Source organism: Chelonoidis abingdonii, chromosome 14 (genome assembly GCF_003597395.2).
Source record: "Chelonoidis abingdonii isolate Lonesome George chromosome 14, CheloAbing_2.0, whole genome shotgun sequence".
Taxonomy (NCBI): domain Eukaryota; kingdom Metazoa; phylum Chordata; order Testudines; family Testudinidae; genus Chelonoidis; species Chelonoidis abingdonii.
The window spans coordinates 7,807,737-7,834,456 of record NC_133782.1 but is presented as its reverse complement, the minus strand read 5'-3'; the positions used below and the strand labels follow the sequence as shown (position 1 = coordinate 7,834,456).

The 26,720-nt window shown below is 41.1% G+C and overlaps 1 long non-coding RNA gene across 4 annotated transcripts in view; it reads left to right on the top strand.

The window, feature by feature from the left end:
* Nucleotides 1–26,504, top strand: part of LOC116837691 (uncharacterized) — a 34,906-nt gene extending 8,402 nt beyond the window's left edge. For 3 of the 4 annotated variants that reach the window (XR_004376755.2, XR_004376757.2, XR_012656978.1), the window contains exons 4-5: nucleotides 25,616–25,752; nucleotides 26,198–26,504. This is a non-coding gene — a long non-coding RNA (uncharacterized LOC116837691). Of the gene's footprint in view, nucleotides 1–21,247; nucleotides 21,390–25,615; nucleotides 25,753–26,197 lie in introns of all 4 variants that reach the window. The other variant, XR_004376756.2, reaches the window with a different exon arrangement.
* The last annotated feature ends 216 nt before the right edge of the window (nucleotides 26,505–26,720 follow it).

Sequence of the window (26,720 nt, the reverse complement as noted above, 5' to 3'; positions counted from 1 at the left end):
TAAAACAGCCTCATGGAGAGCACATGAGAGTGAAAAGTATATGGTACTGAGTGAACATCAAAAGTTGAGCTCTGGTCGTGTGCCCATCCAAGTTAAAGGAAGGGGGAGCTTGCCATCAACTTCAATGGGAGATGGATTGGGCCCCAGGTCCTTGTAAAAACATTAGGCTACTCTCACTGCCGGGTTGATAGTTTTTCCTTTAATTACAGTTGTAACAGGCCCCATCCCTGCAGAACTCATCAATTGAAATGAAGATTCAAGTTATTTCTATTTTGTTCTCCATACAAGAGAGATTTGTTCCCGTTTTTCCAGTCCAATCTAAGTTTGTTCCTAAGAATCCCTCCGCAGTTCATGTTAGGCAGATAATTCTGTTGGAACCAGTTGGGAAATTCAGGTGCTGTCATCCAAACAGCAAATGGAGGATTGTGAAATGCCAGTTATGGAAACAGTAGCTTTGAGAATTATAAAAGCCGTAAATCCAGTGGACCAAATTAGTTAAAATTTTCCTATACTATGCCTCACAAAATCCAGCCGTTTTAAAAATGAATTTTCCGCATGTAAGCGAAACCGTCCCCGGATATAAAATGGCTATTTTGCACACACTCAAGAGAGCACAAGGACAATTTGTGACGTACAGTTTTCCCAGTGGGTGTTTAGGTTTTGTTTGTTTGTTCATGTTGATGGCAAGTGATTATAATTATTATTATTATTTTATATATTTAGAGCAGGTGGCCAAATAAATTTCAGTACCCCCTTCTAAAAAAAGTCTGTTTGCAATTCAAGTTTAATAGTGCTTTCATCAAACACAATAAAGCATTTTATTGCACGAGTATTTCAAAGCATGTGCTGGCCCTGGTAAAAACATTAGTAAAGGGGTGCATCAGCAATCTCATTTAAAACTGTCGACCCAATGTGAAAAATGGTGCGTTGAAGAATAAACTGCTATTAAGCATGATTAGATTGACCTGCAGGACAGATATTTTAGCTGCTGCAGCACAAGTCGATCAAAGTGAGCGCAGCTTGGATTGCAAATTTTTTTTTTAATGCCCTAAATTAAAAATGAAAAAGCCTCAGAATATTTTAGGACCAGAGCGTGACTTTGGGGATGAGATTTGTGCATTTGATTCAAAGGTTTTGTGCAAGACGGGGGAAGGAGGAAAAATGTATTAATTGCTGCCACTTTAGCATAAATTGAAAGTATGTTACTCAGATCAACCAATCAAAAAAGAAATTGTGCTGACTCAGGGTTTGGACTAGTCTGCACGTCTGATTGCAGAAAAGATCAGTACTGCACTGCAGTATCTCTCCCTTCCTTTGACACCAGCCTAGCTGGGCAGGGCTTCCCTTGTGTTTCCCAGGACTGGTTTAGACTCAGAGCAAGAGAAGGCCCTGGAAAGAAAAAGAAAGAAAGATGCCTTTGTGAGCCCCAAGCTGATAATTATTCTTTACAGTCAGTTAGCAGGACCTCCCATCATAGGTTTGAGGACAAACGCAAATGGCATGAATTGCTTAGGATATATTTAAAAAAAAATAGTTCCACCACATCATGTATCTATTAGTGACTAAGTGCACTCTGTTGGGATAAATATATTTACTTATTGTTTGATCCCCCAAAAGCTTAGAACTGCCTTTTAAATACACCAGTTGCTGTTCCATTTTAGTGAATGATAGTAGGGTTAATCTTTGCAGCCTGGTATTGCCGTGGTTCCCGAAGTGGACAGCTACATTTAAAAAAAGCACTGTATTTCCATTGGACTGTACAAGGTTATTGAGAGAGAAATGGAGTCTAGTGGTTAACGGAAAGCGCTGGAAATCTAGAAGTCTTGACTTGTGTTATTGACTCTGACACTCTCATGTGTGTGGTCTTTGTCAAGTCATTTAAAACTCTCTACGTCAGTTTCCCCATCTGCAAAACAAGGTGAATAATATTTATACACTTATCTCTGTAGAACTGTTGAAGTTTTATTCAGATAATGGGCCAAATTCATTCGTGGGTATAAACACCATCTGAGTTAATAAATTTATATCAAGGACAAGTTTGATCCATTGCTAGTTAAATGCTTAAAATACTAGCGAGACACGGTTGTCTCTTTCATCAACAGAAGTTGGTCCAATAAAAGATTATCTCACCCACCTTCTTTCTCTAGTATTGAGCTGGTATTTTAAGCACTTAACTAGCAATGGATCAAACTTGTCCTTGATATAAATTCATTAACTTAGATGGTGTTTATACCTACGAATGAATTTGGCCCGTTATCTAACTATCTCTCATTATTTTTTATTTTGGGACCGACGTGGTTACAACAACACTGGATAGCTAAATACTAAGTATTATTATGTAAAATGTCATTCACTGCTACTGCAACCCATGCACACAAACGTATCCACGATCTATATTATATACTGACATGTTTCAGTTTACCATTGCACTGTGTATTAAACAGAGAGTGAAATCCTGGCTCCACCGAAAATCAATGGCAAAACTCCTATTGACTTCAGTGGGGTCAAGATTTTATCCAGAGTAGCATTAGCCATATACAGGCATTCCAGGACAATAGGCTTTTTAAAGATAAGCCCAAACCCTAGTCTGTAGTGATTTTACAAAGCCATTTATGGGACATCTAACTCACTTCTACCTGTACTAACCACATCTAGCTGGTGTAGCGCATCGGTAACCCACACACCTCCTGGGTGTGGCGTTCTGTCCCATCTAGTAGCACTGAGACCACTTAGAGGGAGAGAAAAAGAGATTAATGAGTTTGCTCTACAGCCTTAGCTAACAGTCAGTTGGCTTTTGGCTCATGCACTAAGCTCCAGAGGTCTCTGGTTCAATCCCACTCACGGTCTGTTGGTGTTACACAGGCATGAAGCCTGGCATGGCTCCTAGAAATGGCTCAGCATGCACAGCAAGGAGAGTAGGCCCAACATAGCATGGGTTGTTCAAAGTGCTCCAAAGAGTCGGGTGCGACTTCGGTGTCTAATGGAAGAATTACATTGCTGCAGGAGAAAGAGAACACAAAGCAGCTGAGCAGTTCAGAGAGTGAGCAGCGATTTTTGTCATGAAGCTTGTACACTTGGAGTTGTGGCGCCTTATCTGTCCCCAGTTTTCAGACTCTCAAGTGCCTCTTGACAGTTTGTGTGCAACAGAGCAATGTGGCTTTTGTCCTGTGATTTTTCTGAAGCTAAGGAGTCTGTGTAATGCAAGTGCTCTCTTTCCATGGCCTTGCAGCACATAACTTCTAGTGTGTTTATACTGTACAGATATAGATGCATATGCAGGTCAATTCACATCTGCTTTTATCTTGCATTCAGTCTAAAGATATGTTGTTTCAAATAGCATACTTTTAAAAGGGTTTTTGTAAACCCTATTAAATCTGACCTACAATTTTAGCCCTATCGTTAGTAGTATTAACTATGCAGAGCTTCAATACCCACTCCATTATGTACATGTATGGTAAGTATATAGACATAGTAAATAACAGATGTGTGTTGAGTATGTAATTTTTATACATACGGACAAATGGAGCCTATTCAGAGAACAAATGTATTTTTAATAATGAAGGAATTACTACTTTCAAGGGGAGCTCAACTGCAGAAGTTTTCAGCAATCAGATCATTCACCAACCGTGTTCTGAAGGAAGGGGATACATAATATTTTGTCAGGCCAATTGACATCCTGAACAGATGCAGGGTTTTTTTTTATTGTTGTTGAAGTTTTTTTTTTTAAATAAAAGCACGGTGCTGTGTTTGCAAGTTGTTTGCCATGCCCAGATATGGCCAGTATTTGAAAGTGTGCCGCTATCTAAAAAAGCCCAGAGGCCGTCTGATGAGTCCAAGGGGACTACAGAACAGCTGATATAAATAGTCCTCATTCTCAGCTGCCCTTCTGGTGAAACTGTATTCAGATGTCATCTGGGCAGTCAAGTAGTGCAGGCCTCCTCGTGATAACCCAACGCAGAAGTGCAATGCGATCAGTGACCAAACAGCTGTAAGAACATGAGCCACTCCTGCGAAGGCCTTACATAGGCAAGTAAACACAGGCATTTCAGGAGTCAGCTAAAGCGACAGGAGCAGGAATCTGGTGACCTAACAGCAACCAAGAATAAAGTTCATTTTGAAGGCTAGGACACCAACTGTCAATCTCAAAAAGTCACTCTTTCTACTTTGGAGGCATGACTTTGCCTTTCTCTTTTTAGCCCACTGAGTTCAAATTAAACTTGCAGGGAGAGAGCCAGCGACAACCTTCACATGGCAGAAACTGAAACAGTGCAAGTGATTACTGAAGTAAACAAAACAAGGCATTTGATCCCATTCAGAGGTCCAGTCCTGCTGCCTTTGAAGTCTGTGGGAGTTTTGAATTAAATCTTAAATTTAGTCCCAGTAAGCAACATTTTTAAACTCCCCATCCCAAAGAAGATAAAATAAATAAATAAATAAATAAATAATAACAGTAATAATAATCTAGAGGCATCCAATTGATCGAGATAAATGTAAAATAACGAATTGCACTTGTGGATTTGATTTATAATATAATCATGTCTAGATCTAGATATATACAATATGTATGTAGGAGACAGACAGATTGCTTTGTATAAATCTAGGCAGTAGGGACCGTAACCAGGTCATCAAAGGAATCACTGACTTTTGCTTGAATGGGGCTCGGACTGGAGTCCATAGCCCTGTTTGTCTGAATGGAATGGGGGACATGGAATTTATGTGGATATACAGAGGGCTGGCTAAGAGGGTGAGATTTTTATGTAGATGATGCATATGGGGGACAAAACTGAAATGTACTTCATTCTGTACGAGTAATTCCTTTGAAGGATGAGCCCGGGGAATGTAAAGGCAGAATAAGTTGGGGGTGGGGTGGGGTGAGTAAGATTTCTTACCCTTCTTTTGTTTAGGCTATATAATTATTTCAATGATATAACCAGCAAAGAATATCATGCTCTTGTTTTCAATCTGAAATATTTAGCACATGAAAAAAGACGGTCAGAAAGTGCATTGATGAAGATATACCAAAATTAACACCTCTCAGTAGCACACATTGCATAACCCTAAGTGGTCAGTAAGGGAAAGAAAAAAAATAAATCCCTGAATACCCTTTAGGTGTGAAATGGTATTTTCTTATCTAGGAATGTGTTAGTCATTAATTTAATACACAGTGTTTGTCCCTTCTCGTTTTCTTCATTGGTGCCAGGGCTCTGATGCACTTGTGAGCAGAAACATATTTCTTTCTTTAAATTAAACCAGCTTTTTACTGAAGTCCTAAGACATAAAAAAATCTATCTTGCCATTTCTGGAAAGAACAGCAAAAGTAGCCCTGGCCTGGCTGTTCTCCCCGCACTCTGTCCCCTATGTTCATTTGGTCTATTTGAAACCGAATTTATTCCTGGGAAAGCCCCCATCAATTTCCTTTACTCGTTTGTTGACAAGTTTATTAAGAACCCGGGCAACTATGTATTAAACTTTTATCAGTGTCTCGAAAGAATGCATTCTTTGACTAGACACCAAAGTTATGGATTGAGCCTTAGCATTTCTTGTTCCATACTTTGGCTGAGTCAGCACAGCAAACACAAGCTACTATCTATTTTTTTTCTGATGAGACCTTTTCTTAAACAACATAAGTAACAGCGTCTGGTGATGGTAAACGGTTTAGGGGGTGGATAAATGCAGCCATATTTCCTTGATGGGCTGTGATTCTTTGCTATTTATGTGAATAATTAACTAAAAATTGGAATTAAACATCCATTTCTCAGTGAATCATCACTTCCTGGCAATTGATGCAATACTGTTGGGACAAGAAATATGAAGTTATTTATATGTTTAAACAATAAGTGCAAACAAGTCAAATGATAATTGTAATACCCCATGGTATCTGAACTGGGTCTCTATTAAATGTATTAGTAATGCAGTGAAGCATCTTAGACCAATTTCACCAGGTTTGGCTTGACATCTCTTGTCTGTGGGTGTACTGTAATGTTATGGGTATAGCTGCATGATATAGGAACTTCGCTCATTTTCTTTAGTCATGAGATTAAAAGAAGGAGGACACAAAATGTTGCACAAACGGTGTTAAAAATAAAACACTAGAATCAAATAACCTAGTTTCTGTTTGGTCATGCAACCGAGCTTTTAAATGTTGAAAGAGCCTTGAAAAATAGTTGGTGTGAAGGTTTTTGAACGACAAAACAAAAGACATGAGGAAAAGAAGCAAATGTATAGTTTAAAACCAGAATTTTTGAACCAACAAAAAATGCCTCTGATCTCACAAACAGCATATTTCTTTACCTGTGACAATGTTCAAGGATTTTTCAGTTCTTAAACAGGTTTGCTGGAATAATTTGTCAAGTATAACAGGGAGTTTTCTGTGTGGTGGAGAATCATTTGTCACAACACACAGTAGTGCACCAAAGCAATCCTAAAAGCTCTGTGCAATTCCGTAATTAGATAAGAGTTAACATATGTGTATTAGATAGATCGACATTCATGTTATAGGATACATCAGAGCAGGGGACTGCCAATATTGTGCTGTGCATAAAGTGCATATTCTGGGCAAATACATCTTACTCTGGGAGTTTATCTACATCACCATTTGCTCCAATTATAACTAATTGGACACATATTGCATTTTCATAGCATCTAATTTTCTATTGATTTTAACAGGACTGCTGGTGTTTTATAGTATACAGCCGTATGTGGTATCAGTTGTTTAAAAAGGCTGAATACACTCCCTTGGATAGGATTATGCAATCAGCAGATATTTTAAAACCTATTTAATTGTTTGGTTCATAAAATGCACCAACTGTATTAGGGACCAGCTTCATTCTCTTTTAGTACCCTAGAATAGTGTTGCAATCGCGGAATCCAACAGATGCAGCTTCAGGAAGCACATACATATTACTGCATTTCAGATCAATGACTTCAGAGTTTTCTCCATTACATTTCTAGAGAGTCTATGTATTTAGGCACCAGAACGCCTCAGAGAAATATGACCATTGTAGAAGGGGCACTGCTGCTACTCTCTCTCTTACATTAGAGAAGTGTATGATACACAGTATTTGCATCAAATTCAGACTGTGAACTCCTTGCATTTTTGGGTGGGCTAGCTCTGCGTTTGAATTTGGCCTCTTACTTACACTGGGCCCTGTAGCAAAATTTGGATCCAGATCTAGATGATCAGATTCAAGAATTTGATTCAGGCCTATCTCTGTCTTAAACTTTAACAAGGGACGAACTGGCTAATATTTTTTTCCATAGTAGATTTTGTTTGTTTTATCCTTCATGGTGGAAATTGATATATATCGTAGTAACAAGGTGTAACATCCAAATAAACGTGGACTCTCAAATTATCAATTGCATTTAAGCAAATAACCACTGCAACAGGATTGAAACAATTGTCCTCTGTTTAGCATAATTGCAGAAATAGGATTTTAAAGTTATCTCTAGCCCAAAGAATAGAGAAGGAAGAGAAGTGTCATCTCAGCAAAGTATTTTCAGTGTTGTACATTTGTACCTTTGAGGCACAAAATAAGCTTGGAGCATGTTTGTATGTTGGTATCAATTACTGGGACCCAGCACAGTTGAGGGGAGGGATAGCTCAGTGGTTTGAGCATTAACCTGCTATACCTAAGGTTATAAACTCAATCCTTGAGAGGGCCATTTAGAGATATGGGGTAAAAATCTGTCAGGCCTGGTATTTGGTCCTGCTGTGAAGGGCAGGGGACTAGACTTGATGACCTTTCAAGATCCCTTCCAGCTCTATGAGACAGATGTAGATACCTCCATATAATAAAACTAGATGGTGATTGTGTTTTGGAGATACAGTGTTACACACAGGGTTGTGGTAAGTTTGCTCTTGCTTTGCTATCTTTGTTAGCCATAAGCAGAAACCTCATTGTGTTTGTGGGAGACAGGTGAGTTCTACAGAGGTGTGTAAGTTAAATATACTTATTATTAACTTCACGTAATAGTCTTGGTTTGAGAGACTCAGTAGCCAGTGAGATGTCTGCAACTACTGTAGTCCCCCCAAGTGCTTTTCAATAAGTTCAAATAAAATCTAAGCAGAAGAGGCATGTGCCCTGTCTGTGCTATACTTTTAGGGGTTGTATACTCACATTTTAAAAAGAGTGTTAAGAAAATGCAGTACAATCTTTCTATTATATATGATTTAAATCTATTATAATATGATTAGTATTTGACAGCTGTATGGAAAAAATAACCAGTTAGTTTATATTTTATGGCTTGTAAATTACACTTTGTGCAGAATACAGCAACTGGGGCATTGATTTAAACATCCTTGCAAAGATACAATGCAATCAAATTGAATCATCTGCAGTACAGGTATGGATCCTTTGGTGAAAGACCAACAAAGTGAGAGATAAGAGGCTCTCTGTGTTATCAAAGAGCATTTCATTTTTGGGAAATTTCTTCAGATTTAGCAACATTTGGATGGAAATCAAGTACATTAACTTGTGAGAGGGAAAAAAAACCTTCTAAGGCTAATTACTAAGGGGATGTGCACTTCATTAAGATAAAGCTGTAGAAAATCAATGTTCTGTATTGTTGTTTTTTCCTTTTGACTGGATTTTAGAATGATAAATTGTTAATGCATTTGATCTAAAAATTATTTGTTTATCCAGATGAAGACCAACAGTACTTTGTCTCATTTGGCCTTTTAGCTTGTAATGATAATGGCTTTGAGGGGCGTTCATTTTTCAAAAGGGGGTTAGACTGGAATATCCAGTAGAGTAGCCAGGCTCACTCCTAGAGTTAGAAGGATGGGCCCAGTGCAATGGTTCAATGCAGGCTCATTCTACTGCATGTCGAATCTTCTGCTTCATTAGGAATATTGACAATTTGTGATAAATTCTTTAGCTTCCCTGTGCTGTCTATAACATGTCTTTATTAGAATATCGAGACAAAGGCAGAAAGCTCTTCAAGACAGAAGATCTTCTTGTATTACCTCCTAGTGACACTCACCTCAGTATCAAAGATTCTGTAACCTGGTACATTTGTGTACCCTCCTGAGCATAAGTATTCACAGAGGAGCCAATGTCTGGGATAACAATAAAAGGGATGCACGATCCAGTGCTGCAGCTCTTCTCTATGGCTGCTTTCAGATAACATTCCCATAACATCAATGGAACGCCAGGGCGGACCAGGTCCATCCAGTAGCATGTCTTAAATGCACTGATGTCAACAGTTCACACAGCTTGTTGCATGCTGAACCAAAATGCCCCTGCCAGTCATGATTTAGGTTGCATGCTCCATGAAGCATTGTTAACTGAAGGCGTTTCCTCCCCCCTCTTCCACCAGTAAATAATTCCTTTCCCCTACAATTAGCCAAAGGATGAGTTTAATACTTCCAGGTCTTCTCTTTCTATGTTTATTTAGTTCCTTGACTTGATTATCTCTTGAAATGGTTCCTAGAGATAACTTGATTTAATTAATTGTAGAGCTCTTCTTTAAAAGCTATTCTCTCTTTCCTCTGCCCTCTCCTCCCCTCCCGTTTATTTATAGGAAGCTTAGAGTAACAGTTTTGAGCAGTTAAGTGATCTATGATACTTACAGATACAACCCAAAGCCTGTATTGGTGAGCTGTAATGCTGGCCCATTGGTTATATTTCTACATTCCGCGGTTCTAAGCATAGACATTATTCTCCTGTTATCATTTTGCACAATTGGTGGACTGCAGCAACATCACTTTTCCCTTGCTAAGCTTAAAAATTCTTTACGTATGTTAGACTTAAAGATATACATAATATTCATGTTTGACCCTCCCCCCGATAAAACAGGTCTGATTTTGTTGTACAGCACATCACAAATGATCAAAACCAATATATATTTTACTTAATTTACTTATTTTCAGCAACAGACCATTAATTCTGCAGAGCCTTGTGAGACAAATCTCTCTCAGGTAGCTGAAAAATAACTTCCATGCTTGCACTTTGGGCAAACAGAGTTTACCAGCACTAAGTATCGTATAGTCCTCCGAATGGCTCATGCTAGCTTTATTTCTGGTTTCCCATCCTGATTCCTTACCCCTTTTCAAACAACAAATCAAAGGGAATAGAAGGTTGCCATGAAACAATAGCGGTTTTCTTTTTTGCTCCTCTTTTTTACTTCCCTTTTCATTGCTCTCCTTTGGTTAGTCACAGGTGGCCAACTCCTCCTCCCGCCCCCACCCCATCGCTTGTCTCAAGCAGATATTAAACATATTGAAAATCCATGCCAGGTTACAGGCTAATGTGGATTGGTGTGTACAGAGACAGAAGTTGCTAACCCCAGGAAATGTTTAAGCTTACATTATTTGTTCCATCCCATCTGCTGAGGAACATTGCTGAGAGAAGATGTCCTATCCAATCCCAAACTGTTCAATCACAGAATGACTCACAATAGTGAGTGACATTGCACATGGTCTACTGGCCTCTGTAACCAGTACCTACAGGTCATCCTTGTGAGCAGCAAAGCATAAAACAGAAAGGAGAACAGCAAACAATAAAACATTTAAAGGAAGAAAGCATGAGGTGGGGGATTTAAGTACCCAGATTAAGTCCATGGCCTTTACTTATGTTGAATCCTAATAGTATTTTAGCTCTTGAAGAAGAAGAAATTAAATAATGGATTTAAAAGTGCTATGGCCCGGAGGTTACTATGGCAGAGTAGGAAGGCCACTACTTCAAATTATCTATTACATTTAGATCCACTGTTCAGACCTAGCAGCTAAGAAGCTTAAATAAATCCTCATGGCCTGAAAATGAAGCTGTTTGAACCAGGGCAGCAAGTCCAGAAGAGGTCCAGGCGGCTGTGAAGGAAAGAACCCTGAGGAATCACCCTTTTTGCTTTCCAAATGCTTTGCTAAAGCTGGTAAAATGGAACCAAATCAACTGTTCAATGGATTTGGTCCCCTTCAACCAGCTGTAGCTGTGCATTGATCACTCAGACGCAGCTTGAAGGATTAAGTACTTGAACTGGACCAAGATAACTAAGGTAGCAGAAGACAAATGGACACATGGACCCTGTCGATAAGGAAATTATTATGACTGGCGCCTGCAGATCTATCGCCCTGACTCTAAACTGGTGGGCTGAACCTGAGTCATTATGTGGTTGCCAGTCAATTCTGTGTAACTGCGACCCCTCGAGATTGATAATCTCAATCTTCCCACTATATTGATCTGAGTTGTAATTCAGACCTGTATATTTTAACTGCAAATGCTGCATTTTCACATGTATGCACTGAAGCCTTTCAAAGAGCCCCATGCCTCGAAGTTCCATCTATTGTGATGATGAATAAACATTGTGATGCTAAATTCCCTTGTCGGTATTTTGTACTATGTGATAAACTGACCATTCGGCAGGCTCTCATGAAAAAATGTATGCTCTATGGCCAATGAAGCTAGATGCAAGAAATGAGCTACAAAATTAAAGATACTTTCTAAATGTCCCCAGACTGGTAAATATCTACAGCTTGTGTAATCAGTGCAGCCACGTGTTAGGTTTAAGAGTTTATGGTGTGTAAAAAACAAATATGTTCCAATAATGGTTCTTTGTTTCTCTTTGTTCTTTAAGTTGACCTCATGCTCTTAAGGATTTGGGGTAAGATATAAAGTCCAATATGGCCATAATGAGCACTGATGTTATGCTAATAGCTTAAAGAAAATCACTCACTTGCTAATATAATGATGGGTGAAAAAATAAGCCAAGGGTCATCTTTTCCAAACTTTATCATAAATCTACAGGACTATCACAAGCTATAGATACTGCTGGTGCAATGGGCCATTAATATCCAAATTCTGATGTAAGATTATATATTTCCCTCATTTTGGGATACTCAGGTCAAATTCTCTGTTGCTGTAATTGAGTGTACTGCTGTTGATTTAAATGCAGTTTTGCATGCTTTCATGAGGAAAGAATTTGACTCGCTTTAGCCCAGATTTAGGCCCCGATACTGAAAACTACATGAATGATCTACCGGAAGCCAATGGGATGTTTGCTGGAGTCTCATCTTAATTGTTAAATTACGTTCAAACTCGTGTATTTTTATATGATCAGAAATTAGGGAGCAATGTTATTAAATTAGAGCTCACACCTCAAGTAAAAAGCAAAGTTCTGTTTCTGTCATTATTAAAAGACCCATTTTGTTAGCATTTTGCAGGTGTTCAAAGATACTTGAGGAAATCCTGACCCAACTCTACTCACTGAGATTTTTGCCCTTGACTTCAATAGGCTCAGGATTTCACCCACCGTTTCTTCTTTGAAAATCAGTTCAACTGAAGTACCACTCACAATAGGTAGAGAACTAGATCCTCCCAGCTAACCTTCTTGGAAAACAGCCGCCAGAGTGACTCACATTCTGAAAAGCCAGATCAAAAGGCAACAACAACAAATTTTACTAAACATGACTAGTAACAATATAGCGGCTATGCAGTGAAATCATGTTCTGCAATAAGGTAATCTTTTGTTAGAGATGGTTTCTGTATGCTGGAAATGACTATGGTGTCATGAAACTAAATACCCATGGAATTTGAAATGTAGGTATAAAGTTGTTTGGTATTCCCCTCCCGCCAGCCCCCTGCAATTAGCTGGTAATTATTAGCAAATATGCCAACAAGGATAACACAGTGCATCAGAGCTGATTAGAAATAGTTACATTTATTTTTAAAAATGAAAAGATATAAAACAATGCATCAAAAAATAGGGACATTTTTATCCTCATAAAGTGAGTGTGTTTTTTAAAGACACACAAAAAAGAGGCTTTTTCATCATGCAAGAAATTGCAGAACACCAAGATAACATACCATGAAAATGCTTCAGAGAAGGATTTCCCTATGGAGTAATGAAAAACAACAGGATCTTATGCATCCTATTATTGGAGGCTGGAAACATCACACATACACCCCTGGGTAAGCAGTTTGCTCAGTGAGAAATGACCAGGCTATACTGGATTGTAAACTGAGTTAAGCAATGCCAGCCATTCCCTAGGCAAAATATGCTGCCCTTCATCTTTGTACCTTCAATTTGCAGACACAGATAATTGTGTCCACAGTTTTTCCACCGACAGCCATTTGCATTGCAACTTATAATTAATGTCAATGTCCAAACACTGGAGTGAGCCCTCAAATCGGGCCTCAGATAATTGGGCAGATACAGGAATGAAACCTGGTTAAGGCTGATTGAAAATGTAGCTCTCTGAATGCCTTCACAACATCCCAGAGCCACTCAGTCAGGGTAGCCACTGAAACAGTAATTTAACCCTGCTTCAGCATTTACTAGCATCACCTTAAGGCTGTGTTCCTGCCAAGCAAGGAGCCCAGATTTAGAAACAAGGAAGGACAGGAAGAAGAACAACAAGGAATAGCGAAGGGAAAGGGAATCCTCAGAACTAGTCCCCGTTTGCAGACAGTCTAGGCTGTGACTGATATCAAGACTCTAGAAAGAAAAGAGAGAGTAAGAACAGATGCTTCCAGCAGAGAGTGGACTGGGTTTTCAAAATATTACTTCCCTCCCTCCCGCTCTTCTCAATCTGGGTAATTCTCTCTAATTCCCACAGGCCGCATCCAGTGTAAACAGCAGCATTATTAAAATTCTTCCTTGGTAATAATAATTAAGTTGCTAAAAAATGTCAAAGGGGAAAGCTGGAGGTATCACAATTTAAACAAAACAGAGAAAGTAAATGAATTTAAGTGTTTTTCTTCTTAAAGGTGCCATACTGCATAATAGCACATCAACTGCAACTGGTTTGGTTGACTTTTCTTTTAACTTTTGGACAGATATTCTGCAATTAACAGCTGAAAATGCATGAAGCAACTGACACGGCATAATTATACAAATGTATTTGCACAGACAATCTGTAAAGCATCCATTTATCCCAAAGCATTATTTCTCTAGGAATTGTTCTGTATACGTGCATTTAACTATATTTAGCATATGTACGCCTAAGAAAACACACACACACACACACACACATAGATCCACATAAAAATTATATGTATGATATTTTAGTTTGATAAAAAGTGCTTATCAAATAGAAGTTTTGGGGTTTTTTTGTATATAAGCACTTTGACCAAGATTTGCAAATGTGGATGCCTAAGGTCAGGCATGTAAGTCCACATAAGTGACCTAATTTTCAGAGGTGCTGGAAAATTGCAGCTCCCACTAAAAACTATGCCACTGGGAGTGTTTAGGACCTTTGAAAATTAAGCCACTCATTTAGGTGCTTAAAGATGCTCTGATGATTATCTTTAGGCACCCATGCTTGAAAAATTTTGCCAGTATTTTTGTTGACTGATTGCATTTTTATAGAACAGGCAATTCAATTCACTTAACAAGGAATTTCTGTAACAATATAGCCTATGACAGTCTATTAGAGGAAATACGAGATTCAAGAGTAAGGCTTAAACATAGTAGATTACTATGCATGGATTACAACAGCCTTGGGCCAGATCCTCCAGTCAGGACAAGCAAACTTGGAAAGAACCAGGTTGGCAAAGATGGCATTAAGCCCCTGATCTGTGCTGGCCTGATTCAGAGCAGCCCGTGGGCTGCAGTTACTTATGCTGCTTGCCTAGGGTTTTCAAGGGACCTTTCTGGCAGCTAACGATTGTTGGGACATGGGGATGCCCTGGTCAAGCAGGCTCTCTCTTGACTCACTCAGGAGATGGGAAGGAGAGAGGTATAGGAGCTGCTAAAACTGTCTTATGCCACCCAGACAAGGCAGAGGAAATTCCCCAGGGCCCTGTTGTGTGTGCAAACAAGATAAAAACTGGGTCAAAAATTCTGTTGCAATTCTGTCTATAGTTACGCTTTTTCTAAACCTAGTTAGTGCAGCACAATTGCATTAAGTGGCTCACCTGCAGTCAGTCCTTGCAGAGGTCAGGGATCGAATGGGCCATAGAGAATGAAGTATCCTGTTGTCCCCTAGAGATAATACCACTTGGTCAGGGTTGAGGTTCATCCACGCTGCTGCATCTCAGATTGTGCCTGCGCTGGGGCCAAACAGAACATCTGGGCTGTCGGCCTAGTTCCCTGTAGGGTCCCTGAATACACATCAGAAGGGAAATACAAGATATAAAAAGAGTTTGACTCCACCCCAGAATAGCGATGTGCTTTTCAAAGGTGTCTCCGTGCCCCCTCAGCTCCTATTGAAGTCAGCTCAGGCTTGGGCTTGACTTCAGCCGGGGATGGAGGAGGTGTTGTGTGCAGAATGCAGCAAACAATTCTGCCACTGAGGAGAGGTAACCCCTGCAACAGGCCTGGGCTCCACTGGGGCCTTTATTTTTTCTTAACAAACCTTCATGGCTTAGGGCCCTCGTTGGCGTTACTTGCACATGTTAGTTCAGATTCCTTTCTCTACAAGGATGACACCATGTCCAGGAGGCACGCGCAGTCTCTCACTAGCAGGGCAACAGCAGGATTTTCTTCGCTCAAGGCACAGATTAAAACTACAAAGAAATGGGAACAGAAGTTGAGGAGAACAGACTCAAATGGCTTTTCCAGAGGGAGCACTTGTCTTCATAACCCGCTCTTCTCCCGCCATGACTGCACCAACTCAGCAGCCGTTACTCAGGGTAAAATCTTGTCCCCATCTTCTCCCGCAGGAACCAGTGAGATTTGGATATAACGGGGTGGGGGAGGGGTAAAAGGGAGTCCCTTACCATGGTCTCTGCGGGACATTGTGGACTATGGCTACAGGAGCCCAAGGGAATTTTTTCCAGGGTACTGGAGCTTGGGGGATGGGGACAAGAAGCTCTGCAGAGCCACAGGCTCATATGATCCAGGGAGGGGGAACGCAGGGGCTAAATATACCCCTGGCCCTATAGACCTATTGGTTTCCATAGTAGACTCCCAACCCTGGCTAACAGCTCCCAAGCAGCCGCTTGAACCTCCTGCTTTATGGAAAGGTAGTTGCTTAGTCAGCCCCAAGAGGGTGAGACTCATAGGATGGCCTTAAAAAAGAAGCCATAGAGCAGAATGGGGGTGTGGAAAGTGGTCACAGCAAAGTCCCTGCAACAAGAAAGAGCCACAGACTTGGGGAGCAGATGGGTGGTGGGAGAGGATCACTGCAGCTCAATACGTGCAAGCTGCCATGGTAGGTACCACGCATAGGCTTTATTGCTGCTAGAGCAGGAGATGTGAGCCACTCACAGGGGAATGGAAGCAACAGAGAGGAATTTTTATTGGGGCAGGTGGCAGAATTACCCAGGCTGGGAGATGTAGGTTCACACCCTAATCCATGCAGAGACCAGGCTCCCCATGGTCTTCAACTCCCCCATGTGTGTGCCACATACCTCATTCAGCAGCACAAACTTTTCATTTTTTAAACGCATATGAAAAATCAGTCCACTTCATTGTGCTTTGCATAAGCCGCAGTGGTGGATGGTAGTTTTGCTATTGACTTTAAAGGCAGCAGGATTGGATGGTATAATAGTCATTATTAAACCTTTAGCCAATCGGCTTCTAAATATATCAGATAGAATTGTAATCCATTTCCAGACGACAGGCCCCTTACACATTCAAACAGATAATGCTAGTTTCCTGGAAACCTATTAGCTTCTCAAACAAGACAATCCTGCGGACTCAGCCCCCAAGCATTTTGTGTAAATATTAAATAATTAGCAAGAATAATCCTTTTTCGTTTGACCTCTGCTGTAATAAAGACCCTTGTCTGGAAATGCAAGTGTTATTTTGAGCAGCCATTCATAACCTGAATCTGCTAAACAGATCATCCTAAATACGCTAATGCTCAAATATCCACAATATTTATATAGGATTTAACAGAGATAAAAGCCAGACACACTCCATGACCCAAAGACCTCCCAGTGTGTATCAATCAAACTTTGGAAAGGAAGATGGCAATGGAAGGGGTGGCAAAAATGAAGCTAATGTGAATTATATTATATTAAAAAAAGAATTTTGTATGTTGGGATATTTTATTTAGGGCATCTACCCATGCTCTTGGGGTCCTCCTGACATACTTTAAAAATACATGGTAAGTGCAGCAATACAATTTAAGATGACCCACCCTTAGGTAACTAAAAATCATGCCTCCCCCTCTCCTTCCAACAATGCCCACTCTCACAATTCTCCCCCATTTACACATATCTGGGGGGGATAGAAGACGAGCTTTGCTATGTGTTCAGAAGGTCATCAGATTCTGGCTACTTCGGACCATTTTGAATTGCACCTTGAATGCTGGCAACTGGGCCTGACCTCCAGCTATTTCTATTGAGCTCTACATTTGTAATCTTTTGTGTGTCTATCAGCAATGAATCCCTAGCTGAAACCCCTGATCCAAACACCCCTGAGCACTAAGTTAAAACGGGGTCTGGATTTGGCCCTGCATTTTTGGGTGGGACCCAGCACCATCACTCATATTGTGGCTTGGTTTGTTTCTGACCGGGGGTGACTGAATCTGTGCCATCACTGTTGGGTACAGTGATCCTATTGGTCAGATTTTGTCCATGGATTTTTATCATGTTTGTCCTTTTCTTTCACATAGCTCTCCTGAAAAAAGAGAAGTGAGGGTGTAGGGGAAGGAACCCACATATAGCTGTTCTGTGGTGACATTTCATCAAGTGATGGAACTCCACTTTCAGCCAGGAATGCTACATTATCATAGTGCCTGAGCAGAAGCTACTCTTTCTTTGCTCACAGCTGGCACTGACATATAGCCTGAAGGGGTTCTCAGATCCAAAGCTAAAGATGGTTAAAGACATTAAAAATTCTATGATGTGAGCACCGTGAACACCAAGAACATCATCCGAGAGGAAAATGTATTTTGATGTATCGGGCAAAAGAGAGAATACAGATTACAGCTCTCTGGCCAAAGATATTTTAATGATACGTGAAAAATATATATGTATATGTAACTAACAGGCCTTTTCTCATTGGTCTTTATTGACTCTTTCCTTTAAAAAAAATATTACCAGTAAATATAATGGGCTGCCTGCATCTTTCTTCCTGGATGAATTATGGTTCCTGTGGGGCTATTTATCACCGAGTGCAATGATTGGGCTGATCATACAAGTGATCTGTTCAGCGCTTGACTTCACTTCCCAGCAGGCTAGTGAACATCCCTCTTGTCTCAGGATAGCCAGCATTTGCAAGGTCCTGCCATGGGTTTTGTTACGCTAAATAATAAATATCCCACTTAGAAAAGGGTTGTAAATCTTTCCACTGGGCTGGAAAGAATTTGCATGTCTGCATTCACTGAGATTGGTGCTGCATTAAGTCTTCACAATGTAGTTGTGTAGAGACCCTGAATGGGGTACTAACGTAAGAACTTCTTTTTAATAAGACTCACAGATATTTTGTACATCAGACATACCTCAGCCAGCTCGTAGGAAAGAGACATAGGAGCAAGGTACTTAGTTAAGTGAAAAATGCGCCTCCCTCTGCCAAAAAAAGCAATTAAAAAGTCAATAGTATTGACACAAGCTGTAAGTAAAAATGGATGAAATAATAATACATAAACTGGTTAAATATAAATAGTGAGATACAATGGAATGTTGTGTTTGCAGTTTATTCAGGGTCATATCATGGCACGTCCTGCACTTTCATGCAGGGACATATGAGGCTGTGCAGTGGGGAGACAGCAGCCACCAAGGAACATCTCTATCATTGCATATGGATGGGACTGGTGGTGCCATCTCACTGAGGCATGTGCACTGAACTAGGTTTAGGGTTAGAGCGGGCGTTGTTTCCCTCCTCCACCCCTGAAGCAGGTGGGATCTTGGAGACAGATTATGATGATCCTCTGAGTCTCCACCTGCTTCTCCATCTGCTCCTAGGGCAGTACCTGGAACTTGGGGCAAAGCCAAAATGGAGCCCTCAATTGTCATATATATACAGGATCAGGCACATCATTTATATCCCTGATTTTTCAGGCTAGCTTCTGCTAGCCTTTAGCTCCTTCTCTCCTCCAACAAGACTACTTGGCACTAAGGTATTACCCCAACTGAGTAAAGCTGATCAAATTTGGCCTTACCTTATTGTGGGTCAATTTTCAAAAGAGCTCAGCACCCAGCAGTTACCACTGTTCACCATAGGAGTCAAGCCCTTTGGAAAATTTGGCCCTATCTGGCCATTATAGGAAATGAACATTATAAAACAACATCTCCCCCCATTTTGTTCTGTGAAACCAAATCCCTGTTTTATGAGTATTAGACAACAAAAATATAATAATAGAACAGCAAGTGTCCTCTCAAAGCCAGATGAGTGTGACTTTTCTGGTCTAACCTGGGCACCAAGAGTTGTTCAAGTGCTTGCAAATCTGACATGAGAAAGGAACCAGATTTCAAATGATGAGAAAGATAAAAGCCCTAAATCTTGATAGTTTGAATGGCCTGATCCCATTCTCATTTGCACCAGTTTTACATGGATGTAACTCCATTGACTTCAGGGCAGTTAATCCTTATTTATACCATGATGAGACCATAATTTATGTGGTCAGATTTCTTGGTTCTCATAAACCACCTCATTGCAAAATCATATCCAGCGACATGACATCTGATTCCCATAGGGTTAAGGAAAGACTCGTCGGCTCAGTGCAAAGCTGCTGTGCACACCAATATACAATGGGATGGCAAATGATTCATGGTGATTTTTTGAAATGTTGATCTCTGTCCACTAGATAGAGAGCCAAGATCAGCCAAACTCATTCAGTTTATTATCACAAGATCAGCTTGGCCCCACAGCTTGGGACCTGCCTATTGGAGGTCCTCTCCACCTCCCTTGTGATCAGCAGAGCGGCTGGAACTGGAGTCCTCTCCATTTAGATGGATGGGGACACAGCTCATGGGAAGCTTTCCTTGACTCTGGACTTCCCCACGTTGGTCTGAAATAGCATGAATCTATTGACTTTCTGGATATGGTGTTTATCAGTTTTTCTAGGTATCTGGTGAGAATGAGGACACTGAGCAAATGGGACTCTGTGATATTATGGGGGATTATTTGCCTTGTTTATGAGCTTGATCCAAAGCCCACTGAAGTCAATCAAAAGACTTCCATCCACTTCAAGGGGCTTTGGGTCAGGTCCTATCTGTATTGACTTGTATTATGGGGTTGGGCTGACTGGGCTAGATGGACTTTCTGTATTAATATTTTTATGTACATGTTTTAATGTATGTCAGAGTATCTAGACCTGCTGCAGATGCCTCTCATAATATAACATAATCAAGAAATAAATAAGAAAGCATGTGCCCTCTGCCCCTTCCCCTGCTACAACAAAACTGAGGAGGTCTGAACATTGTAGCATCACCTGAATGTGGAGCAGTTATTTTGGATCTTTGAATTCCTCCCTTGATAACACCTCTGCCTCCTTCCCCTTCCCTTGCACCCCCCAAGCCCCCAAATATTTTACACAATATATGATGGATAGCCTTTTTTCCTCTGAAAGAAAGAAAGAAAGAAAGAAAGAAAGAAAGAAAGATTTTTCAAATGCACCGGGTTCAGTTGTGACTTAACATTTCTGCCCAAGTAAAGGGTGGCCCTCAGCAGCAATGGCCCAGCAGTAAACAATGAATTGCAACCTCTGATGCCCCGTTGTGCTGAGAAAGGGGTAAGTTATTTCACCCCTTTTTGTGGGGCAGCTCTCCCCACTTATACCTAGCTAGATACTCTTGCTGGTGAGCTGGGGATGGGATGCAGAGCCAGAGCTCCTCCCACTCCCCCACCTCTGGCCAATGCCACTGCTGTCAAGGGGAGTACTAGCATGCATATAGGTTTGCAGGATGCCACCCATCTAACTTGCTCCGACGAGCAGAGTTGAGCAATTCGTTTTTGCTGCCCCCACCCATCCATGGCTGAAGTCACAATCTAAGCAGAGCCAAGCAGGGTGCAGGGCCGTACACCCCTGCGCAGTTGAGTGAGGGCTGTGAGAGACTAGCCAATAGCTCTTAAAACCATAGCCCTGTTTTTCCTTTAATCTCTTTCACTCAGAAGCTTGGCAGCCAAAGCCCTGGATCTCATGTCTTTGGTGTTTTATTAAAAAATTAATCTCAAACTCGGAGAGAAAACAATATTTGTTTCTGTACAAGAGGGGGCGGGGTTTACCTGTCCATTTGTGTCCTTACCTTTTTCGGACACTAATCTGCGTATTTGTTTTTACTACTGTATTCTTACTGCTTTGGATCTGACTGACAATGACTCCGAACCTTCTAATGAAATAACTTTTTGGCTATCTAACAGGAATTTCCTACCATTTCATCTGTCATTTTCTCTTTCTTTCTTTCTGAAATGCAAATAGATGGAGGTTTCGTAGCATCACTCATTTTTTACTGATTGGCAGTGACAGCAGCCAGCTCGCCCTAGAACCCAAGAAAGTGTGGATATTTCACAAACGGGAAAGGGGCAGGGAGAAAGCATGGACATCATCTTACATTTGGAGGGTACAAGTCACTTCATGTACGAGTCAGCTCATGCCCTTTTCTTCATGTTGAAGACATTCATTCTCCGATGGGAATAGTAACTCAACCCCCCATCCCCGAATCATGAGGGAGGTGAGACAACCCCACAGTGGGGCCTGTTAGTCTTAGAGAGAACTAGCAAAAGTTGGTTTGCTCTTGGCTGGCCTTCTCTAAGGAAAAACCATGACCAGCTTGTGAGGGCAGGGACAAAATTGTTGGGATTAAAGCCATGATTCAATTGCCCATTGGAAGAATTCTCATTGACTTCATTGGGCTCTGGATGAGGCTCTTGGAGAGTAAATAGGAGAAAGGTGATAGGAGAAGAGAAAATTTGTAAGGGGAAGGGAAGAATGATATGGAGAGGAAGCTCCAAGAATAACTTCATTGCACGCGTGCCATATACCAGAGCCACCCTTGGATATACTGGAACAGACAGTGTAAATGGGCATAGCTAGATTAATTCAAGGACAGTTTATATCAGATGGGGGATCTGGTCCACTACTGCCTACAGGCGTTAGCTGTTATGATGGGTGTGCACTGGAACTTTGTCCAGTTTTTCCAAAAGCCTGATGAATCAAATCTCTTTAACAGGCAGTAGGATCTCTTTTAATTGAGGCATTTCCATTCTTTTTTTACTTAAACTTTCTTAGGGGTTTCTTCAGGGCTGGTGCAACCATTTAGGCGACCTAGGCAGTTGCCTAGCATGTTGGGATTTGGGGGGTGCCATTTTCTTCGTCAGTGACCGTGGCAGCTGGATCTTCTGCTGCCCTGGTTGCCGCTGGCATTTAGGTGGAGGGAGCTGGGGCAGGGAAGCACGGAGAGGGCCTCCTGCAGCAAATAAGGGGGAGGCGGCACGCAGGGGAACTCCCTGCCCCAGCTCACCCCTGCCCCGCTTCCTCCCCGAGCACACCGTGGCTGCTTCACTTCTCCCACCTCCCAGGCTTGCTTGGGGTGCTCGTGTGCAGAGCAGGGGTGAGCTGGGGTGGGGGGGTGCTTCAGGGCTGAAGGTGGGGGGTGGGGAGCTGCCGCAAGGGGTGTGCCTCAGGGCGGAGCGGGGGAGCTGCCATGAGAGGGGGGGCTTAGGGTGGAGGGGGGGAACTACCACAGGGGAGGTGCCTCAGGGTAGGGGCGCGGGGAGGTGCACAAGGTGGAAGTTTCGCCTAGGGCACAAAACATCCTTGCACTGGCCCTGGGTTTCTTCCCAGCCATTGAGGATATTACTCATGCAGAAATCCTACATAGGGGTCTGACTCTGAAGTTCCTATACATGCAAAACTCCCATTGACTTCTGCAAAGCTATTGGCCGGGGATAACAGCTGCAGGACAGACCTACGATATAACCATTTGGAATTAAAACTCAGGATTTTTAAATATATCATTAGAAATTAAAGGGACAGCGGAGATGGGCCCTACAGTACAAACTTGTGTATTCATGCAGATCTCCACTGAACCAAAGAGCAGTACTAGCACGAATAAGGGTTTGCAGGATGGCCTCCATGATGTTTTCTGAATGCTCAACTAACCAAAAGGGAATTAACATGCTGAAAATATCAGAAGAGTTTGACTTATGTGACAGATTGTTTCTAAATAAAATTCCTTCCCTCCTCTTTCCACATTGCTCCTCACTTCGCATTCATATTGTCTAACCCTGACATTCTTTATCCAACCCTTAAGAAAGGCCTGGTAGACAAAACTATCAAATCTCCAAGCTTCTATTTTAATGCATGCTTTTCATTGATGGTGAAATTCACCCAGCAGCCTAGGTCCCTTACACTGTGGCTCTGACATTGTTGCTGTAGACAAAGTTGGACAGCGCTAAGAGGAATCTACATCCCCTACTCACGGGAAAGGTAGGGGTAAGGCCAAAGATGGCCATGGAGATCATCACTGGGGCTACGATTACACAGATTCACTGGCCACAAAACCCCACATAAGGTGTATGTAGGGGACACAGCCCTCTGTTTCAACCCAGGGGCCAAAGGAGCAGCTGCAACTGGGCTGTCCCCAGGCCACATCGGTGGATTGAAAGGTAGATTCCATCTCAGTAATCTCACTATATTTTCCCTACTCACAACTGTTCATCAAGGAGAGTGTTAGGGTGAATTTCACTTTAAATGAATATAAGAAAGGATATAGATTCTTACCACATTTTGTACCATCCGTTATGACTGACGTTTGAGTCAATAAAGTCACAATAACAAAATCAACTAATAGAACTTACTGAGCCTAATGTCCTTGGCCCAAAACCAGACATCTTACAGGCGTAAATATTTTGTCCTTTTCATTTAAAAGAGCAGAACAGAATGTCAAACATACTATAGAACTGTGACTCCAGGAACAATTCTGGAAAGCTATTAGGAATCAAAATGTAGCTACTGACTAATTACTGGCTAGGAACCCAAACCAAAGCCCAGATCTGAATACTCTCAAAGCTTTGGAAAAATGTGGATCTGGATCCAGAACCAAACTTCATAGCTCCGTTAGGTCTCTGGTAATTTCAAAGGGTTTATTAGGTAAATATAACGAGCCTGATGTTGCAGTTTTCATTCTGGCAAACACCTCCACTGACGTCGACAGGAGTCTTACCTGTGTCAGAATCGAAGCGAAGGTCTGGTGCTAATAAACAACGCTGAGCCATCCACATCAATCTGCAGGCACAATGATTGCAGGATATGGCCAATATTAATGGCAGTCACCTTGCTAGATAATCCCTTTCATGTGCAGATTTGAAATTTTGTCATATTACACTGTGCAATTAATGGGGAATTGGCCCACACCTTAAGAAGTGCTCTGCACCCATAATTCAACTTCAGCTGGGGTTGCGAGTTTCCAGCATTTCTGAAAAGTCAGGCTGTGCCTGGAAAAAAGACAGCCTGGTTCCCATCTCATTTGCGACAGTGCTACACAGATTCCACTGATTGTGATACAGTAACACTTCACTTACACTGATGTCAGAGATCAGAATCAAGCCCAGAGTTCCTACCCTCGCTTTACTTATCATGACATAACATGCTTAGTTCCCCATCTGCGGCAGAAATGCAAAGTACTGCCCTGCTGTACATTTTCTTCATTTCTTTAGCTTTTCTCCTTAAGCCCAGTTCTCCAGTATTAAACCTGACATTGGAAATAGTTAAGTGGAGCGTTAGTACGTTTTCAAGCATGAATAAATTGATTCAATAACTGAATAAATCTGATGCATCTGTTAAATGGAAAACGGACATAATTTCCCAACAGATATCCGCTAATAAAGCATATTTAATCTGCTAATCCATTCTGTCTTTGCTAAGTGCCCCTTATAATGTATAAAAATATCAAATCAATAGCAAAATGGTATATAAAAATGAGGATGAGCTATTAGAAATAGTGTGAGAGCAATCTCTTTAAATGGCTTTTTACTGGATTCTGATTTCTGTTTCCAAAAAAACTCAGCTCAGAAGTTGAGCTAGGAGGGTGAGCTAGCAGAATTGCAGATGTCCTCACGATGTCAGAGGAGAACCAGGTGTAACCAACCACCTGGTCTGAGGTGCTTCTTGAAGTCAGCCCTCCTGCTACCCTTTCTATTTTTAGAAATACATAGCACAGCTCCCCCGCCCCCAGTAGTGCAGATATAAAAGGAATGTGTGTGCAGAGCAGAACCACCTTTTAATTCTCTCATTCCAAGAAATCACTGAAAGTTTTGCTGTGGAATCTACACAGCCTCCCTGTTTATTTTTCATTTATGATACTGCAACATTATTTCCAACAAGGCCGCAGAGCTCTCCCTCCCAAAGCACTGCAACCATCATTCAATCAATGCAATTCTCTCATGACTGCCAATTTAACAAACGGTTGCTTTGTAGGCTGTAGAGAATTGGCTTTTTTCCTAATAATTCTGCTAATTTGCTTAACTTTCCCAGATTGCAAACAGCCTGGCTTTCAAAATACAGTTTTCTAAATGAACCCCTAGACAATTTCATGTATGAGAAGAGAAAGTAAGGTGGATGACTTGAGAGGAATAAAGCACATGGTCTTTTATTTTTGACCTTTGGGCCAGCATTCAGATTTGCTTGTAAGTAAAACAAGCATCCAAAATATATTTCCCTTAGGGATTTACACTACCCTTTTGCCTGTAATTATTTTGACTTGATGCCTTCCGTAAATTAGTGAACAATGCTTGTGTTAGTGAGTTCCAGTCCCTCTAACATGTATTGCTACAACCCTTTCTATAGATAGCCAATGTCACTGACACAAGAATTGTGATCTTGACGAGTACTCAAGCAATAGCTAAAGGCAGAGAAATAAAAAATGTGTCTGGATAACACAAACGTTTGCTCAACCAGGAGAAGAAATGAAAGCCATGTTAAAGGTAAATGTCAGACTATTTAAAGACAATGTTGGCTATTGATTTTTAGCAGAGACTCTCTCTTTAAAGGATTGAAAGCATTCCTTTATATGCGAATGATGGAAAAGCATATCTTTCTGGAGAGCAAAATGATGCTTTTATGGAGCAAAATGAAGCTCCTTTAGGATTAGAGGGGTGGAATATTCAACAAAAAGTCTTTCTCAAAGTAAACAAAGGGCAAGGAGGTATTTGAAATAATGATGAGTGATGACGAGATAAGCAATCACAGCTTTAGTTTCACTGGTGTTCTCCAGTGAAAAATGAACACTTGTGCATACCTGGTGATTTGTTGTACATATGTTAAAGCTTGCCCAAGGTTTTGATTCTGCTTCCAGCTTAAGGGCTCATTGTTCACTGTTCTACACTTGTACTATTCAAGCTCATTAAGTAGCATTCACTCTCCCTGCAGGCTGCGCCATAAATCTGATATGTACCGTTCCCTCGCCCACAGTAGACTGGATCTGCAGAGAAACATAAGCAGACTAAGGTGAGGAGAGTGCTAATCAGAACTGGTATAAGGTAGCCAGGCATATAGTGTACAGCCTCCAAGAAGAACAAAGCAAAACACCAGTATTTCAATAGAAAGGACCAAGGGCATGTGGAAAATTCTAATGAACTTGCCAACTGTCTGTCCTAGTTTATGCATTACAGCAGGTTTTGATTTTACATAATACTGTATTTAAAAAACCTTAAATAAAAAAAGTTTTCGAAGAGAACAGTAATGTTTTCTTTGAACTTACCTTATTCTTGGTGGTTCCTTTTATGAAATCTTTCCAGAACGCTATTACAAGAGTCCGTTTTACGTACATATTGTGAATTGCTCTTTCCAGATTCTGGCCCCTGTTTATCACAAAGGTGAGGATAACAGTGAATGCCACAAGAAAATTACAGTACACTTTTAGATGATGCAGTGGATCCAATGCTGCAGTTTT